The sequence below is a fragment of the Anomalospiza imberbis genome, chromosome 31 (genome assembly GCF_031753505.1).
Source record: "Anomalospiza imberbis isolate Cuckoo-Finch-1a 21T00152 chromosome 31, ASM3175350v1, whole genome shotgun sequence".
Classification (NCBI taxonomy): domain Eukaryota; kingdom Metazoa; phylum Chordata; class Aves; order Passeriformes; family Viduidae; genus Anomalospiza; species Anomalospiza imberbis.
This window is the reverse complement of record NC_089711.1, coordinates 894,035-913,459: the sequence shown is the minus strand read 5'-3', so window position 1 is coordinate 913,459 and position 19,425 is coordinate 894,035. Positions and strand designations below refer to the sequence as shown.

Here is a 19,425-nt window from a genome sequence, read left to right as displayed (position 1 = left end):
TGGTCACTCAGGAGCTGGGCTGGGGGCTCCAGAGGTGGCTGTGGAGCATTGCCTGTGCTGTGCCAGGGACTGGCAGACACTGCTGGGCTGGGATAGAGGCTCTGGGGGGATTGGGGTTCCAGGGCAGGGCAGGGCTGGGGTTCCAGGGCAGGGCAAGGCTGGACCTGCCCCTTCCTCCCCACACATGAAATGTTTCCAGCCAACAATCTCCTCCAGTCTGTCACAACAGGCAATGTTGGAGGTGGAAATCCCAATTGTGGCCATGGGCAGCTGGACGAGAAGGACAGTTCTTTTCCACAGCAATGAAAGCCCCAGGTCTCAGCTCATTTCTGGTTTGATTGCCTGGATTCTGTTTGGTTTTGTTGTTGCTTTGTTTCCTTGGTGTGCCTGCAGTGTCCAGTCAGGAGCAGAGTGACTCTTGCCAAGGAACTTCGCCGTGCAGTCACTTAATATTAAATCTGGTTTTTGCTGATCCCTTGCTGGGGATTTTTTCAGCGCTCTCAAGCCCTCGTTGGTAACAGGGTGAAGGAGCCTTGGGCCAGGCTCTGGGGGACACGGGGACGCTGCCAGGGGGTTCCTGTCCCCCTGTCCCACCCCCCACAGCCCCGGCCCCCCTCCCCGTGTCAGGCTCTGGGGTCGATCTCGTGGAACATCCTCTGGGGGAGGCTGCGGCGCCGGGGGCGGGGGGACCCGGGGGGACAGGGGACCCCTCTGTGCACGAGCAGCATTGGACTTCTCTGGGGGAACTGGGAGGGGGGGCAGGGGTGGAGTGACCTCCCCAGTGACCTCACACAGCCCCTGTGATGTCACACACACCCCTGTGGTGTCACACAGCCCCTGTGATGTCACACAGCCCACTCTGAGATGTAACAGGCCACCTGTGATTTCAGACAGGTGTCCTGTGAGGTCACAGCCTGCTCTTTGAGGTCCCAGTCTGCTCTGTGACATCACAAAATCTGCCCTGTGATGTCACAGCCCAGCCTGTGATGTCACAGACACCCTGTGATGTCACAGCCAGCTCTATGATGTCACCACAACCTTTAGGATGTTATGCAGCCTCGCTGTGATGTCACAGCCTCCTCTGTGATTTCTCAGTCATCTCTGTGATGTCAAAACCCACTCTATATTGTCTCAGCCTTCTCTGTGACATCACACAGCTGCTCTGTGATGTCACAGAGCCCTTTTCTATGATGGCAGAGTCTTCTCGGTGGCCTCACAGCCTGTTCTGTGATGTCACACAGCCAGCCTGTAATGTCACAGCCGACTTTGTGACATCACAACCTCCTCGATGATGTCACAGCCTGCTCTGTGATGTCACAGCCTGCTCTGTGGTGGCAGAACTCACTTAGCATGTCACACAGCACCTCTGTGGGCTCACAGACCCACCCTGTGATGTCACAACACCTTCAATGATGGAACACAGCCACCCTATAATGTCACAGCACACTCTTTGACCTCACAGCTTGCTCTGCTCTGTGATGTCATACAGGCATGCTCTGATGTCACAGCCTGCTCGGTGATGTGACATAATAAACCAGGGATGTCACAGCCAACTGTATGATGTCACAACCTGGTCTGTGATGTCACACAATCACAGAATTGTTGGGTTGGAAGAGACCTTCAAGATCATCAAGTCCAACCCATGTGCTAACACCACCTCAGCTAAACCATGGCACTGAGTGCCACATCCAGTCTTTTTTTAAACACATCCCATGATGGTGACTCCACCACCTTCCTGGACAGACAGTTCCAGTAATTTATCACCCTTTCCATAAAAAACTTTTTTCCTAATATCCAACCTAAATTTCCCTTGGTGCAGCTTAAGACACTGTCCTCTGGTCCTGTCAGTTGCTGTGAGGAGAGAGACCGACCCCAGCTGACTGCAACCACCTTTCAGGGAGTGTGGAGAGTGATAAGGTCATCTCTGAGTCTTCTCCAGGATAAACAACTCCAGCTCCCTCAGTCATTCCTCACAGGACTTGTGTTCCAGACCCCTTGTAACAGATAGGAGAAGTCTCTTTGTTCATCATTAAACAGGAACTCAGGCAAAGGAAGAGGTTTTTTGTGAATAACAGGAAACCCGAGGACATGCTGACTCCTTAAGTTGATGGTACAACGAGGGTCGGGAGGTGTGTAACCATCTATGGAAAGATTGTTACAGGGTCATAAACCCCCAGCGAGGAAGAGGAGGAGACCCTTCATCCAGACGACCACCAGAGAGCAGGCGGCGACACCCTAGCAACTGGAGGCGCACGCGCAGAGTACTCCCGGAAAAGCCACAAACGCGGAAGAAGGGAAAAGGTCCGTGGGAAAAGGGAAGCGGTGTGAGCCTTGGCGGAGCACTGACTCCCTGGCTGCACCCAGCGCTGTTTGCTTGTCACTGCTTGCTGTAATCAATAAAATTCTTTTTATCAATCCCTAAAGGATCAGACTAATTATTTACTTTAACTTAGAGCACCCGTTCCCTGCTCTTGCTGCTGCCCCATCTTCAAAGCCTCTCCCTCGGGCTCTTCCTCCCGTGCAGAGCAGCTCTCCTGGACAGGGACGGCAGATGGCACAGCTGGGAAGCAAAGGGAGCACTGAGTCAGTATGGGGACGTTTTCCTTGGCAGCAGCTGCACTTCCATCAGGGAAGGGAAGATCTCAGAGCCTCCCCAGGAGGGTCAGAAAGAAAAAGCAGCCGAGCGGGCCAGGCTGTGGTGAGCGCAGCCGCGGCGGGACTGTCCCGCAGCCTTGGCAGCCCGGCACAGCCGGCACAGCTCCCGGGCCCTGCCGGCACAGCTGCCTTGCCCAAGGACAGCCCCTGTGCCGGCCGGGGCAGCTGCGCTGAGCAGCCCCAGCACGGGCAGGGCCCGCTGCTGCCCCGCCGGGCAGTGCCCACGGCCACAGCCCATGCCACCCTCAGCCCCACCCTGCCTCCCCGGCCCTGTGGCCTCACCCGGGCTCTCTCCAGCGTGGCAGCAGCAGGTCCCCGTTCCCTGCTCTTGCTGCTGGCCTTCAGCTTCTCCCTGCTGGCTCCCGTCAGTCTCCGGCTGTCCTCAAGGTCTCCACTGCAGCTGTGGCAAAAGCGGAGGCTCTGCAACTGGTTCCAAGGCCTGGCAGAACTGCAGTCCCGGAGCCCTCTGTGCTCCCTGCCGGCCCCCTCCATCCCCTCAGCCCCGCCATGCTCTCGGCAAAGCCCCAGCCCCCTTCAGTTTCTTCAGCCCCTCACAGTCCTCTCAGCCCCTCAGTCCCTTCTGACCCATCCCGTCCCCCTAGACCCGCCACCCCTCGGCCTGTGCCACTTCCCTGTCACCTCAGTGCCACCATCGCCCTCGGCTGCCCCACAGCCCTCAGCCCCAGCAGCACCTCAGGGTCACCGTCCCTTCAGCGTCACCGCCCCCTCAGCCCCCTCAGTCTCACCGTCCTTCAGCAGCTCCTCAGGGGACAGTGCCTGGGGCCACCGGCAGCTCCCACCGCTCCAGGGACACCCGGGGCTGGAACTGCTGCTCCGCCCGGCCCGGCCGCCAGCTCGGACCCAGCACAGGGAGAGGGGACACAGGGGGCACGGGGGAAAAGCAAGAGGTGAGGGAGGAAGCAGAGCAGGGGAAGAGGTTAAAAAGAGGCCTACACCTATACAGATATCAATCTATGTAACTAAACCCCCACATATCAATATAAATATGCCTATCTACAAATATAACTATAGATATGTAAATGTAACTATATGCATGTATAAGTGCAACTATGGACATCTACAACTATAACTGCACATTGAAAAATATAAATATATACACCTAAAACTAAAAATAAATTAACTAGACAAATCTCTGTCTACGTAGATAGATAAATGTAACTACATAAATCTATAAATACAACTGCATATATCAATAAATAGAACTATACACATCTATGAATATAACTAGAGACAGAGGAATTCTACCTGCCCAATGGTCACAGGCTCTCCCTCTGTCTCTTCCTGGCACACAGGGCAGCCCTCCTGGACACGTTGATCACATGGGATCTGGGAAGCAAAGGGAACACTGAGACAATACTGGCCCTTGTGCAAGTGTCCCTTGAGCACCAATTGTCCTTCTATCAGGGACATTAAAAGATGGCCTGAAAGGCAGACTCTCACTTGGCAATTTGAAGCCTGCTCTTTAAAGAACAGGGATCCTTCCAAGTTTTCAAAACGGAACTGTGTAAAGTATTTAAGAATCCTAATAATGTCTCAGCACCCACAGTGCAAATGGCACCCACGAGAGCTTGAAACACAGACAGTCCCAGTGACAGAGAGACCACAGTCCTCACTGAAATGCCCAAAGGCTGCTGGGGGCTGAGGTATGAACCAGACTGGGACACCCAGCTTGGTGACACAACTCCCACAAGGTCAGGTTTATTCCCTGCTCTCTTGCCACAGCAGAGGACTCAGTGCCCAAGCCTCTGGCGAAGCGTGGAGGGCAGAGCTCGGGCAGGTTGTGCATGTGCCTTTGAACTAAAGGCACCAGGAAGCACCAACCCTGCAGACAAGAGCTCAACTCTTCTCGTCTCCCTTCCTGCCAGAGGCAGGCTCAGAGCAGCCGTCTCACACCTCTCTAAACCAATGGGGGCTCTGTCCTTACCAGGCTCCTCGGGCTCTGGGGAACTGTTCTCGCAGCTCTCGGTGCCAGATGAAGTTTCCTCTGCTGCAGCCCGGTCCACAGGCTCCCCTCCTGAAGACTCAGGGGCAACATTCATATTGCCCTTGAAAGAACAATAGAAAAAAAGAAAACTAATGATCATTCAGTATTTTGCTGGAATCACATCAAGGATACGGTTACTCTCCTTCTCCATGTAACAGCATTCCAAAGCTTTCAGCCCAGCCTCTTCCATTCCCCTCCAATGGGTTACCTGAGCAGAGGGAGACCTTTCAGGCAGGGATCTCCTGATCTCCCGGATCATTTGCTCGATGGCAAAGCCAAGATCCACTGGTGGCAATTGCTCTTCACCAGGTGCATTCCAGGCTGAGCCGGAGGCCATCGATGCTGCACAACCTGCGCTGCCAGGTGGAGCGCTGGGGGCTGAAGTGCCCGAGGTGGCTGCAAGAATCCAAAGACATTGGTCACACTCCACAATGTGGCTCTGGGACACAGATCTCTGTTGCTGCCTTGGATCAAACATCACAGGAAGCAGGCAAGAAAACCAGGCAGAGAATCTTTTGCCTTTCTAGGTGCCCCTTCTAAATAAGCTTGAGAATTTCGGGCTGAGAATGACAGAGCCTTGTGGAAAAATACTTCAAACAGTCACTTTTCATGACCTTTTGGGGAAAAGCAAGGCTACAACTCTTTTCCTACCTCGCGGGTCGTGGGCTGGGGGCTGCTGCTCCCTGTGGAGCTGCTGGAAGCTGCAGGGCTGGATCCTGAGCACCTCCCGGTCGATCGGAGGCAGCTGCCCCCCGTAGAGCTGCTGGAAGCGGCTGCGAGGCCCCTCCCGCCCGAGCGGCAGCAGCGGCTCCCCGTAGAAACCGAAGAAGCCGCAGGGCGGGATCCGCAGCACCTCCCGCTCGGCGGGCGGCGGCCGCTCCCCATAGAGCTCCTGGAAGCGGCTCGGCCCCTCCCGCCGGGCCGGCACCGGCCGGTCCCTGTGCAGCAGCAGGAAGCCGCTGGGCGGGCGCCCGGGCGGCAGCGGCGGCCGCTCCCTGGAGAGCGGCTTGAAGCGGCTGCGCCCGTCCCGCCCGTGCGGCAGCGGCCGCGCCCCGGGGAGCTGCTGGGAGCCGCGGGGCGGGCGCCTACGGCCCTCCCGCCCCGCCGCCGGCCGCTGCCTGTTGGCCGCGCTCCGGCGCCTGATGCGGAGCAGGAGGTCGGGGCGGTCGCGGCGAAAGCAGGGGTTGCTGTAGTGGAGCCAAGCCCCGGCATCGCCCGGCGCAGCTGAGCCAACCCGGCCCGGCACCCTGCGGAAGCCGTAGCGGTAGAGCTGGCGCACGAAGCTGCGGAACTGCGTGGCCCTGAAGGTGTGCGGGGCCGGGCCCTGGGCGTCGCCCGGGCTGAGCAGCTCCCGCTCGAAGAGGGAGCGGTGGATGAGCAGCCCCCGGGCCCGGCTGTCCCAGCGCACGGAGCGGACGCGGGGGCTGTTCGCCAGGCGCCACAGCTTGGCGGGGAAGGCGCTGGCTCTGAGCCCGGCGGGCAGCGGCAGCTCCGCCATGGCGCCGCTCGCCGGCTGTCGCCACAACGGCCCCGGCGCAACGTCCGCGGCTGCGCCGGCGGCGCGCGGCCTGAGGGGGGCGCTGCGCTCGGGCCCGCGCGCGCCCAGCCGCACTGGGCGGGGCCGTGCCTGGGCTGTTCTTGTCAGGTGCAGTTCAAAGGCTGCAGGCGCATTGAGGAAGACATTCTACCTATTTGCATCTCCAACCTTTGAAAAGCCCTTGTGTATGAAAAGCTCTGCATCAGCACCAAAAGCTGGTCACAGTGAGACCCAGACGAATTAGCCTCAAGAGCTGCTCTTTGTTCTCTGATTTTGTGTGTCTGCTCCTTCCGGTGCAGGAACACGGGAAAGAGAAATTAGGATGTAAAACAAAGAAGTGGGATCCACAGGCCTGCACCTTGGTAGGTATAATAGATCTGGGATGTCCCCACATTCCTGACAAACTTGATGGGCAAGGCACTGAGGTCACTTTCATTGCCTTCCCTTCCCCTGCCTCCCCCCTTCAGATAATCAGTTTTCTAGAAAGAGCTTTTTCTTTGTGTAGCATCTGGTACCTCACAACCTCCAACGTGACTTGTTTAGAACACGTGAATATTGCTCCTATCATCAAAACACTAGGAAAGAAGTATTTCAGGCCAATTTTGTAAGTATTTTTATCAAGGCTTTTATGTTCTTATCTCTACACAGGAGCCCAGAAACATATTATAAAAAAAAAATTAAAATGTTAGTCATATCTTAAACAAAAATGTTTTGCTTCAAAGCTCCAAACACCAAATCCTTCAACAAATCAGACTTCATCTAAAAGCAAAAATAGAAATGGAAAACTGTCAACCACCTAATAACTACTATTAAGCAAGTATTATTTCTGGTGGCTGTCTGAGGAGTTTCTCCCATGTCAAATGCAAAATACGGATTGCTCTGAATTAGTGCATCACCAACTGTGCCTTTTCCCAAAAGACTCAACTTACTGCTGCCCAACAAAGACATGCTATTTTCTCCTTCAGCCACTGCTCCAGCCTGATCCCCTGGGGACAAGAGATTGCTGTGGGTTTCTGTGGGAAGGGGAGTGGCACAGGCACATCAGTGCCTGCAGACTGTGGCAGAGGGGAGGATCTGCTGTGACAGCAGGTGCACAGGAGACTGGAGAAGAGGTTTTTTCTTTCTTGTCTAAGACACTGAATTTAGAGAATGTTTTCATAAAGAATACTGTCACCCCTTTACTCTTTTTACCCCAATACTTACTAGACCTGATAAATGTTAATTATTTCCATACATTCTGTTTCTCGGTGGTTTAATTAAAAGCACAGAGAAACTCAGTTCTTTCAGAAATGAGCTTGAAATAAGCTGTTACTTTAGAACAAACCCAAAATGTGCATTGTTTCTAAGTGTTAAAATTATGTCCACCGACAGAAACTCAGTCACTTCCAAAGTGAGCTTGTAATAAGCTTTTGTTTTAAAACAAAACCAAGACTTTTTTCTTGCTAAGGGAGAACAGGAGTTTCCCAAACTCCTCCGTGGAACTAATACAAATTGTTTGAAGTATCCATTTCCTGCCAGGAGCAGAGGGATGCCAACCTGGGAAGAGTTCACACAAAGCTCATTTCAGTAGAAAGGTGATACAAGAGTGACTGGGGACGGACAGAGGGGCTTTGCAGCTCTGCTGGGGCTGCAAAGTTCAGGCTGCTGTTCACAGCTGTAAAAGGAACTCCTGCTCCTCTAGCCAAGGGGTTTGAAGATGCAGACAGTTGTCAGGGTCTGTCCGAAAATCCCTCATGTTTGCCTCACGACTGTCTCCAAGGACTGAGACCCCAGACCCTGAAAAGTAGCTCTAGCCTGGCTGAGGTGGAAAGTCTGCCCAGCCTTAAGGACTGGTATGCGATGCCATGGGAACTCAGTGTGAGAACAATGGACTGGTCATGGTGGACTGAGTCCTCATCAGTTCGTCCTGTACCCTCGGTCCTGTACTCTTGGTCCTGCACTGACGCTATGGTTACAACTGGTTCCCAAAACAACGAGTCCACACCCACCGTGTAGCCAGGAGAGCTGCTGCTTTGGCCAGATGCCACCCGCTTTGAGGAACCCTATAAAAGACTGAAGGAGTTTTGAGGACTTTGTCCGGACCCCACCTGGAGAAGACAGCCTATGAACATCTCGTCAAGCTCCGAGGGCCTCGTCTCTTCAGACTGGTAGCTATAATCCCCTTCCCCTCTTTCTCTATCTTTCAATCTATCTCTTTATTTCTCTCCCACTATCGCAGTTGTTGGCACTAAATAAAAGTGCATTTTTGTTTAAGCAAAGTGTTGTGTCCCCTGCTGTGTCTTTTGTGCTTTGAGATCTCCAAAAAGAACCTATCAGGGACCCTGCATGCACTTGCGGACCCTGACATTAAATTGGCGTAGTCGGCAGGATCTTGGTAGACAGATTAAGGGTTGCGAGTTGTATGTAGTTTGTAACAGGGGAAGGACCCTCGCTTCAGCCGCACCTAGCACGCCACGTCCAGTGAGCGCTGTCTAGAAAGCAAGGGGGGCGAGTGGAATTTCCCGCAAACTGCATACACCCAGGTGAAAAGCATCCCCTGTCTTCAGGATTTTTAAGAAGATCTCACTTGTACAAAAGACGGGACTCTGTTGTTTTATTTTTTGTGTGTGTTTTTGAGCTGCTTGGTGCAGTTGAGGAGACAACTATTTGTAACTAAGGAGTACCTCCCAAGCAGTTTTGGTGCCCTCACCCACTCCAGGGAAGCGAAGGGAAACACAGTTTTAGCTGTCCTTGTGTGTAACTTAAGAGTACCTCCCTGAAAGTGGTTTTGGTCCCTTCACAAAATGAGTGATAACCTCAATGACAAAACTAAAGCTGGATTTTATGCTTTGCTAGCTAAGCACAATGCCAAACCTTCTCCAGGAGGAGAGGAATGGGCACAAAGTAACTGGTTTAATTTGGATAATGTGGTTGATAGAGTATGTGCTTTACAACATGATACAAAATTCAAACTGGGCAAAAATAAAACCATCTTGTGCTCAGTTTTGGGAGCTTGTCTTATGGCAGCCGTAGAAACTCGCTTCAAGCGAAGAAGTGAGGAACATGCTATCATAGACTCCCTCCAAAATTTAGTAGAAGTCTTGCAGAAAGAATTAGAACATGAAAGGAGTATTAGAGAGGAGAGAGATAAACGGGTGAGTGAAGAAAAAGCAGTAATAGGCTCCCTACAAACCCTAGTAGAAGTTTTGCAGAAAGAATTAGAATATGAAAGAAGTCTGAGAGAGGAGAGAGATAAAAACTTAAAACATGTAGAATCACCAAAAGAAGTAGAAGAGAAAGAAGAACACCACATTAAACACATATACCCCCAGAAAGAATTGGTACACATACAAAATTGTGGAGAATCTTGTTGTTCCTATTTGAGACCTCTCATTAAAACAGAATACAATTTTATAAATGAAGAGGATTTTGATCCTCACATTACTACCAAAGAAATACCATACGCTGCCACTGAATTAGCCAAATTAAAGAAAGAATATTCACGTCTCCCTCAAGAATCAGAGACAGAATATGTGTTTAGAGTCTCACTCACTGGAGGAGATCAAATTAAATTAACAGAACAAGAAGCCAGTGGGTATTGGGGACATGGTGTCTTCCTAACAACGGGAGATAAATGTGACACATGGTCCCTGACACAGCGTGTGGCTTTTTGGGCCGGGGGAATGAACCCCTTGGAAAGGGGAGACCCCATAGCTATAATTAGTACCCCCGCCCAACTCCTAGAAAGTGTGCACAAAGCTGCTTGCCTGCAAATGATTCATGAAAATAAATTAATTCCTGGTTTTGAATCCCTGATGCAATTACCTGTGAAGCCCAAAATAATGACCCTTTTAATTCAAGGGCCTCCAGAATCACTCAAACCTACAGTGATTTTAATTCAAAAAACCACAGCAGCTGTATGTCCTGTAGGAAGACCAGATAGATTTCCTAGTAACCTGAACAACCCATTTGTTCCCCTGTAGGACTTGTTGAGGAAAGGGGTAAAATGGGATTGGACTCCTTCTCAGGAGAAAGCATTGCAATTGCTGATTTTTGAAGCAACAGCTTATCAAGCACTTGGCACTGTCCATCCTACAGATCCTTTCCAGGTGGAATGGGGATTTGCCTCCTCAGGACTGTCAGTACACATGTGGCAGCAGTGTCCTGAGGGCCCGACAAGGCCTGTTGGTTTTTATTCTCGTGGTTTCAGAGACGCTGAGAAAAGATACACTACCTAGGAAAAGGGGCTGTTTGTGGTTAGTTTGGCTCTCATTGAAGTGGAAAAAATAGCACGTCAACAACCTATTGTGCTAAGGGGCCCCTTCAAGGTTATTAAGACAGTCACTAGTGGAACCCCCCCTCCTGACGGGGTGGCTCAGAGGGCCTCAGTTAGAAAGTGGTATGCTCAGGTTGAACATTACTGTAACTTTTTCTCAATGACAGAAGGAGATGTAAAAACTATAGCAATCCTAGAAACTGAGAGCTTGGATAGCAGCCATGACAAACCTGCCTCTGTAATCAAAGTAGCTCCTCATTTCTCCCCTGAACAATCAGCAAGTTTTTGGTTCACTGACACCTCTGCTAAACGAGAGGGGAAGGTGTGGAGATACAGGGCAGCAGCCCCCCACATTTCCTCTGGTGAACTAATTATTACTGAGGGAGAAGGCAGTGCTCAGGCTGGGGAGCTGACAGCTGTTTGGAGTGTTTTCCAACGTGAGGTACAGAATACCTCTCTTGTCTGTAACTACACTGACTCCTATGCTGTGTACCAGATGATCCTAATAATCCAGCACATTACCCTGGCCAACCTGTTCTGGTGGACCTCCCTTACTATAGGGCTAGTACCACTTGTGCTAAAACCCTCCCTGAATAAACATGCATGTACAGCTTCTGATGCTCTAAGAAAAGAACACTGGATAAACACACGCCGGATAATTCCATCATTCTAACCTTTTCTGCCTTATAGTGGCAGGATTCTGTTGTGTTTACTTTTACAGAAGAACTCCGAGGGACACGAAGACCACCTAATCCATGATAAAACTGGTGATACTTTTCTGCATCCTACCACAACCCCATGGCCAGAAACCAGCTGAGTGGCCATGGTCTGAAATAATTGTGGTAGCATGCCGAAAAGGTGAAAGGATCTCTTTAAGCACAAAAAGGTTTGTATGCACCCAAGCGTACAGGGTTATTGGCACAATTTCACATTAACACAAACTGTAGAAGTAATTTGGTTTTGGTCCAAAAATACTGAAGTGCTTTCTTTTAAGTTTAAATACTGGGGAGGACTTGATGTTAATGTTGTGACACCTACCACCCAACCACCGGTTATGCTCACCCCGAAAATCTTTGAAATCGGACCATATGTAATAAAGAAAACTGGCCAACAACAAATATTGTTCAATCCGGCATGGTCTCTTAAACAAGTTAAATTACTGATGCAGAACAGTGTTTCAGAAATTCAGCCAAACTGTTCACCCTTTTTGCAAACTTAGTTTCAAGGGTGGACCACCTGGCTGCGAAAATGGAACCCTTCCAAGAAACGGATGGCAAGAGACATAACCAGTGTTGTGGGAACAGGATTGGGAATCCTAAATAGTATTGATTCAGAAGTATTGATGAATAAACTGGTTGCCACCACAAGAGACTTGACAAAATTACAACAACCCTTGCAGTCCTCTTTATCCGCCCTGGGAACACAACAGTGGTTGTTATCAAACATATTACCAAATTGGGAAAAGGTAAATGTGAATGATCACAAATTAATAATTGATGCACTTAGTGTTGCACAAAACAACATTTCCCTGGCCCTTAGCTGCATCCAGGCACAGCTCTGGATGCAGACAGTTGTTGCCTCAATTATAAGAGAAGGTGAAGAAGGCATTTTCCCTACTGAAATTCAAAAAATAATTTGGGACAATGCAAATGATTTTGAAAAGGAATTCCAATCCTGGTGGAACTTGGTGAACTTCACTTGCAGCCCAAGTACAAACACAGCCACAGCTTTTGTGTTAACGATATCTAATGCTTCAGTGCATTTGATTTTCCCTATCATTGCATTAGGACTGAATCATGACGGAGCTATTCTCTATCCTTCCGAGCATAGAGAATGGGCCCGTCAAATTGGTAAGAAATGGCAAACTGTAAATTTAGAATCTTGTATTTTCCTGGAGCAACAAGGTTTTATTTGTGAAAGCAATGCAATTATAGCTCAAGACATTTGTTTGGACACAGAGCAGAATATTTGCCATTTTGAAGTTCACCCTGATGAGACTCCTGTAACAATATTAGTGTACATAGGTAACGGGTGTGTGTGTGTAAGGACTGCTTGTGATGTAGTGTTTATAGAAAATGTAGCAGTGAATCCCAAGAATCATTCAAATTTTTGTGTATGTAACTTTACCACGATTACAGTATGTGATTTTTCTTATACTGTCCCAGTTATGTCTTACCACCTTTTACAATCCAATTTTACACTAATTCACCAGATATTGCCTGCCTCCATTGGGATGAATTTAACTTTGATTAAGCAACTGTTGCTTCACCAGGACTTAATTGAAATTTTAGAAAAGGTCAAGAAAAATGGGCAAAAGACCCTGGTAACAGTCCATCATGATGTGAAGGAGATACATCGCATTTTAGAAAGAGTAAGGAAGGATGTTGAACACAGATGGTGGGATACTCTTTTTGGGTGGTCACCTACTGCTACAGGCATCCTGAATAAAGTGTGTCATCCCATTGTTGTTCTTTTGATCTTGGTTTTAATTGGTTTTGTTTTATCAGTCATTTTATACATTTTGAATTGGAAAATGATGAGGCAGCTGACCCGATTGACATCAATTATAGAAGCACACAGTTTAGTCAAAACCCCTTTTGTTAAAGACATTCCTAGAGTTATTGACACAAGAAGAGCTACACGAGCAGTAAAAAAATTAGGCCTGCAACAGCAAATTAATTAGTTGTTCATTGTTTGTTTTGATTAGTATTGTTTGTTTTAATAATGTTATACTGTGATTAAGTTTTTGTTTGGAGATTTTTGTTTAAGAAATTTGTAAAAGAATTTTGTGATTTGTTTTGATTGTTTTCGAAGAAATTGTTTCAATTATAAGAAAAATTGTTATAATCAATATTTATCATTATTTCCTATTCTATCTTTTCTTAATCCCTGTCCTTGTTTCTTTTACTTTTTCCCTCTTCCTCTTCGATATCTTTTCGGTTTCTGTTTTTCTGGGATATATGCTGCCAGACACTGATGAGTCGAGCCCTGAAGACTTTGTGACAACGCTGCAGACCTTGCTGATGGAGTACTCTTGTCGCCAGTCGTGAGTCACGGGGTGGTGTCAGGGTCTGTCCGAAAATCCCTCATGTTTGCCTCACGACTGCCTCCAAGGACTGAGACCCCAGACCCTGAAAAATAGCTCTAGCCTGGCTGAGGTGGAAAGTCTGCCCAGCCTTAAGGACTGGTATGCAATGCCATGGGAACTCAGTGCGAGAACAATGGACTGGTCATGGTGGACTGAGTCCTAATCAGTTCGTCCTGTACCCGCGGTCCTGTACTCTTGGTCCTGCACTGATGCGATGGTTACAACTTGTTCCCAAAACAACGAGTCCACACCCACCGTGTAGCCAGGAGAACTGCTGCTTTGGCCAGATGCCACCCGCTTTGAGGAACCCTTTAAAAGACTGAAGGAGTTTTGAGGACTTTGTCCGGACCCCACCTGGAGAAGACAGCCTATGAGCATCTCGTCAAGCTCCGAGGGCCTCGTCTCTTCAGACTGGTAGCTATAATCCCCTTCCCCTCTTTCTCTATCTTTCAATCTATCTCTTTATTTCTCTCCCACTATCGCAGTTGTTGGCACTAAATAAAAGTGCATTTTTGTTTAAGCAAAGTGTTGTGTCCCCTGCTGTGTCTTTTGTGCTTTGAGATCTCCAAAAAGAACCTATCAGGGACCCTGCATGCACTTGCGGACCCTGACAGGGGCACAGCAAATAATAAGAGAGATTTGCAAAACACACCAACAGTATGGCCCACAGAGCCCATGCTTCCGTGGCCTTTCAAAGGCCGAACTGGGGAGGACTGTACTCGTCCCACATGATTTAAAACAGCTTTTTTCATGCCTCACGACCTCTACAGAATTCAAACTGTGGGAAGTGGCATGGAAACAGCTGCTGAAAGAGGCCCTCCCAGACTTGCATGCTGATCCAAACACAGCAAAGGATGCCAGTGGCGTGCCAATTACCACTGAGCATCTCCCCGGTGAGGGCTAGTGGTCTCTGGCCCCAGTCCAAGCTGCAGTAATCCCTGTGGAAGTCCTTGAGAGAGTCAAAGATGCAGCTGAAAAAGCCTTCTTTGCCCTTCAACCTGACGGCCCTCTCGAGCCATATAGTAAGATCACACAGCTACCATCAGAGCCTTTTTTGAAACTGGTGGAAAGGTTAACTAGAGCTATTGAAATCCAAGATAGGAAAGAAAATGCAAGGGAAGAAGTTTTAGAGGAAATGGCATTTGCAAATGTGAATGAACAGGGTCAGCTGCAATTCTGAGCTTACCTTTAGAACCCCCCCTACACTAAAAGATGTGCTTCTAGTCTGGAACAGGAAAGTGCCTCTGAGGAGTGTGGCTCAGGACACCAGACCAAAGCTGCTGCCAAGACCACCACAGAGAGTCGCCATTGCCAGCCCAGCGCCCATTCCATCAGCACAGCGGCACACTGGGCAGCAGCGAGGACCAGCAATGGTTGACCCCACAAAGCCATGCCTGCTTTGTAAGAACCTTGGGCACTGGGTTAACCAGTGTCCCCTGAGAAAGCAATTGGATGAATTTAAAAATAGCAGGGGTGGAGAACTACAAGCGCTCCCAGGGGGTCAACAACAACAAAAAAACTAAATGGGGTGCTGTGCAAGCACGGGGCTCTGGCACCTCTGGGACCTCAGAGCCTGCTGTGACCTCAGCCTGCTGTGACCCCATGTAAAAAATGACCTTTTTGTTCGTACCGAGATGTTTCAAGAAACAGGCTGAGATAAGAAACAGACTGAGGTCAGTTTGTTCTGTAAATGTGTAACCGCAAAGGCATGTGGGCGGACCTATGCTGCAATGGTATGTGCTTGAGAAATCCCCAGGTTTCAAGGATAACCACGAGGAAGAAGAGGCGCCTTCATCCTGCGACCACCAAGAGGCAGAGGAACGACCACCTAGCAAGAGGGGGCGCAGGCACAGATCATACTGACGCGTACCCGGAAAGACGACAGGATAAAAGGGGACGGACTCAAGTGAATCGCGCGGCAGTTGGCGGAGCGCTGACTCGCCTGCCGTCCAGTGCTGCTTTGCTTCCGCTTTCATACATATACTGTAATCAATAAATTTCATTGATTGGCACAGATAGCCTCTTGTGCTCATTCATAACAATTTGGTGCCGTGACTCGGATCGTGGACCTGGGGAACCCCTCTCTGGGGGAGGCGCCCCAAATCCACTCCTTTGAGTGGGCCCAGTTTGGGGTTTCCCCTTCGTCCCGACTGACGAACCCAAAACGTTGAGAGGGAAGCAAAGGAAGGGTAACGGGCCCAGGAGACCCCCTTCAAAGTTTGTGCACAAAGTCCGGACGAAGACGCAGGACGCGTGAGTATAATGGAATCCGTTCGGGCAGGGGTGGGATCCCGGAGTGCGGCGAGTGTGTGAGTTGTGTGAGAGGGGAGCTGACAGTCAGACTCCCCAAGCGAATGAGGACCCTTAGTAGTGCACTTCCCTAAGCCCGCGAGGGCCTGGGTCACAAACCAGGGGAAGCGATTGTGTTGTAGAGTGACTGAAGGCACTCCGGAGGATATGGGGCAGGGAAAGAGTAAATCCCCCTCCCCGGCGGAGGTAAAGCTTCCCCCAATTCCTAAGGATAGTCCCTTAGGGTTCATGCTGAATAATTGGGAACACTTCCCTGGAACTCCGGGAAAAGATAAGGCAAAAATGATACATTACTGTATAGAAATATGGGGAGGGAAAGAGATTTCCAAGAGAGTCTTCTGGCCAGTATTTGGGTCATCGGAGGACTGGATAAAGCAACTCTTGAATTTATGGGTGGCCAGTAAAAAGCCTCCTAATCCAGAGGAGATGAGTTATGCCCAGGTCTGGGTTGGGCATCCAGAAGTTTTTGTGTATAAATTATCTGAAAAGTCAAGGAATAAGAAAAAGAGACAAGCGGAGGATTCATTAGTAATCCCACCGCCGTATGCCCCTCCACCGAATGCGCCTCCTCCCCCGAATGAACCCCCCTCATCCGGAGAAGAAGACTCAGGTGATGATCAGCCCTCTGGCTCCCGGAAGGAAGGGGGCCCAGTAACACGCAGTCAAACGAGAGGCGGACTGTACCCTTTAAGGGAAATGCCAATGGGAGGGCCACAACCGGGGATAGGGTTTATCTCTGTTCCCCTAAGCTCGGGAGATGTTAGAGATTTCAAGAAGGAAATGGGAAGTTTGCTAGAAGACCCCCTGGGAGTGGCTGAAAGAGTAGATCAGTTTTTGGGTCCGAATATGTATACTTGGGGGGAGATGCAGTCCATTTTAAACATTCTATTTACGGCAGAGGAGAGGAATATGACTAGAACCGCAGGGATGAGAGTTTGGGATGCCACACCGGGACATGCTAATGACCCAGCAGATACCAAATGGCCCCTCCAGAATCCTAACTGGGATAATCAAAATGCAGCCCACAGGGCTAATATGCAGCATTTCCGAACCATTTTAATCGACGGGATTCGGGAATCGGTTCCAAGGGGCCAGAATATTAATAAGGCATTTAATGATAGGCAAAAGAAGGATGAGACACCTACGGAATGGCTAGAGCGATTGAGAAAGAGTCTCCAACTCTATTCAGGATTAAAGTTGGGTGAACCGGCAGGACAGGCCATTCTCAAGGTGCAGTTTGTGTCGAAATCCTGGGATGATATTAGGAAAAAGTTGCAGAAATTGGAAGACTGGCAGGAAAGAGACCTATCCGAGCTGCTCCGGGAGGCCCAGAAAGTGTATGTCCGGAGAGAGGAGGAAGGACACAAAAGACAAGTTAGAATGATGGTTGCTGCGGTACGTGAAAGCAGGAAGGGAGACGAGAAACAGAAGCGGGTCCCTCCGAAGGGGATGGAAGGGAGAGATAGGCCAGGAAGGGGTGAGGGGAAGACTTGTCACTACTGTGGCAGGAGAGGACATTTTAAGAGGGAATGTAGGGTTAGAATTAGAGATGAGAAGGAATTCAAAGAAGATTAGGGGAGTCAGGGGCTCTATTTTATGGGGACCCGGAGATATCACAAAGAGCCCTTGATAAAATTAAAAGTGGGTCCCCAGGGCCAGGAGATGGAATTCCTGGTCGATACTGGGGCGGAAAGGTCGACCCTTCGGTTTCTACCCCCGGGTTGTGAGCTATCCCGTCACACTGCTACCGTAATTGGGGCAAAAGGGGAACCATTTGAGGTACCTGTTATTAAAGAAGTAATAGTGGAATCAGGAACCAAAATGGGGGTGGGAAACTTTTTACTGGTACCTGAAACAGATTTTAATCTTTTGGGAAGGGATTTGATTGTAGAATTAGGGATCCGAATTGAGGTAGTAGAAAAGGAGCTGATGATAAGACTTTGTCCGCTCCGGGTGGAGGATGAAAAGGAAATAAATCCGGAGGTTTGGTATAATCCGGACACAGTAGGGAAATTGGCAATAACTCCTTTTACGGTAAAAATTAAAAACCCTGAAATTCCAGTCAGAGTAAAGCAATATCCCATTTCCTTAGAAGGACGAAAAGGCTTGAAGCCCGAGGTCAAGAGGTTAATAGATAAAGGATTACTGGAACCATGTATGTCCCCCTACAACACCCCTATACTGCCAGTAAAAAAGGCAGACGGGTCTTATCGATTAGTGCATGATTTAAGGGAAATCAATAAACGAACAATTGCCCGATTCCCAGTGGTAGCTAACCCATATACCCTGTTAAGTAATCTGGGGCCGGAAAATCAGTGGTATAGTGTTATTGATTTAAAAGATGCATTTTGGGCATGTCCTCTAGATGAGGCCAGTAGGGATTTTTTTGCCTTTGAATGGGAAGACCCCGAAACGGGGAGGCGACAACAATTAAGGTGGACGGTATTACCCCAAGGGTTCACCGAGTCCCCGAACTTATTTGGACAGGCCCTGGAGCAAATTTTGCAAGACTATAATACAGACCCAGAAGTGAAATTGATTCAATATGTGGATGACCTGCTGATCGCAGGAAAATGTGAAGATAAAGTCCGAAGGGAAAGTATAAAATTACTTAATTTCCTAGGACTAAAAGGACTAAAAGTATCTAAAGCAAAACTGCAGTTTGTAGAGGAAGAGGTGAAATACTTGGGGCATTATTTAAAGAAAGGCGAAAAAAGGATCGACCCGGATCGGGTACAAGCGATCCTCTCCCTTCCTTTACCACAAAGCAAACGACAGATTAGGCAGATATTGGGGCTCACTGGGTATTGTAGACAATGGATTGAAAATTATAGTGGAAAGGCAAAATTTTTGTATCACAAGTTGACCCAGGGTGGACACCTTAAGTGGACAAAAGAAGAGGAATCCCAATTCCAAGAGCTAAAGGAAACCCTGGTTCATGCCCCAGTTCTTAGTCTTCCAGACTTGAACAGACCTTTTCTTCTATTTGTGAATGTTGCAGATGGAGTAGCTTATGGGGTACTTACTCAAGAATGGGCAGGGAAAAGGAAGCCAATCGCATATTTATCAAAAATCTTAGACCCTGTGAGTAGAGGATGGCCAGGCTGCCTGCAAATAGTTGCAGGAAGCACGATGCTGGTAGAGGAAACGAGGAAAATTACTTTCAATGCAACACTGAAGGTACTGACCCCACACAATATACGGGGTGTAATGCAACAGAAGGCAGAAAAATGGATATCGGATGCGAGGCTCCTCAAGTATGAGGGAATTTTGCTGGAAACCCCGAATTTCACTTTAGAAACCACTTCCCTGCAAAACCCAGCCTCATTTCTTTTTGGGGAACCCGAAACTGACACCTTGTCCCATGATTGTGTAATCACTATAGAAGAACAGACTAAAATTAGACCCGATTTGGAAGAAGAAGAGCTGGAGGGGGGAGAGAGGTTGTTTGTGGATGGTTCCTCTAGGGTAATCGAAGGCCAGAGAAAATCGGGATATGCTATAGTGGGAGGGCCGAATTTGAAAATAATTTAATCTGGTGCCTTAGATAAATCCTGGTCTGCTCAAGCCTGTGA

The 19,425-nt window shown here is 49.1% G+C and overlaps 2 long non-coding RNA genes across 2 annotated transcripts in view; both read right to left on the bottom strand.

Annotated features, from left to right (window-relative positions):
- Nucleotides 1-2,486: 2,486 nt before the first annotated feature.
- LOC137463905 (uncharacterized) lies at nucleotides 2,487-3,599 on the bottom strand. The gene is made up of 3 exons (XR_010994003.1): nucleotides 3,402-3,599; nucleotides 2,938-3,055; nucleotides 2,487-2,560 (listed from the first exon to the last, which is right to left on the bottom strand). It is a non-coding gene; the product is annotated as an uncharacterized lncRNA (long non-coding RNA).
- A 269-nt stretch (nucleotides 3,600-3,868) lies between these two features.
- The window catches only part of LOC137463903 (uncharacterized), a 102,737-nt gene continuing 87,180 nt past the window's right edge, over nucleotides 3,869-19,425 (bottom strand). Inside the window, exons 2-3 of the long non-coding RNA XR_010994001.1 lie at nucleotides 4,601-4,721; nucleotides 3,869-4,002 (exon numbers count right to left, since the gene is read on the bottom strand). This is a non-coding gene — a long non-coding RNA (uncharacterized lncRNA). The remainder of the gene's footprint in view (nucleotides 4,003-4,600; nucleotides 4,722-19,425) is intronic.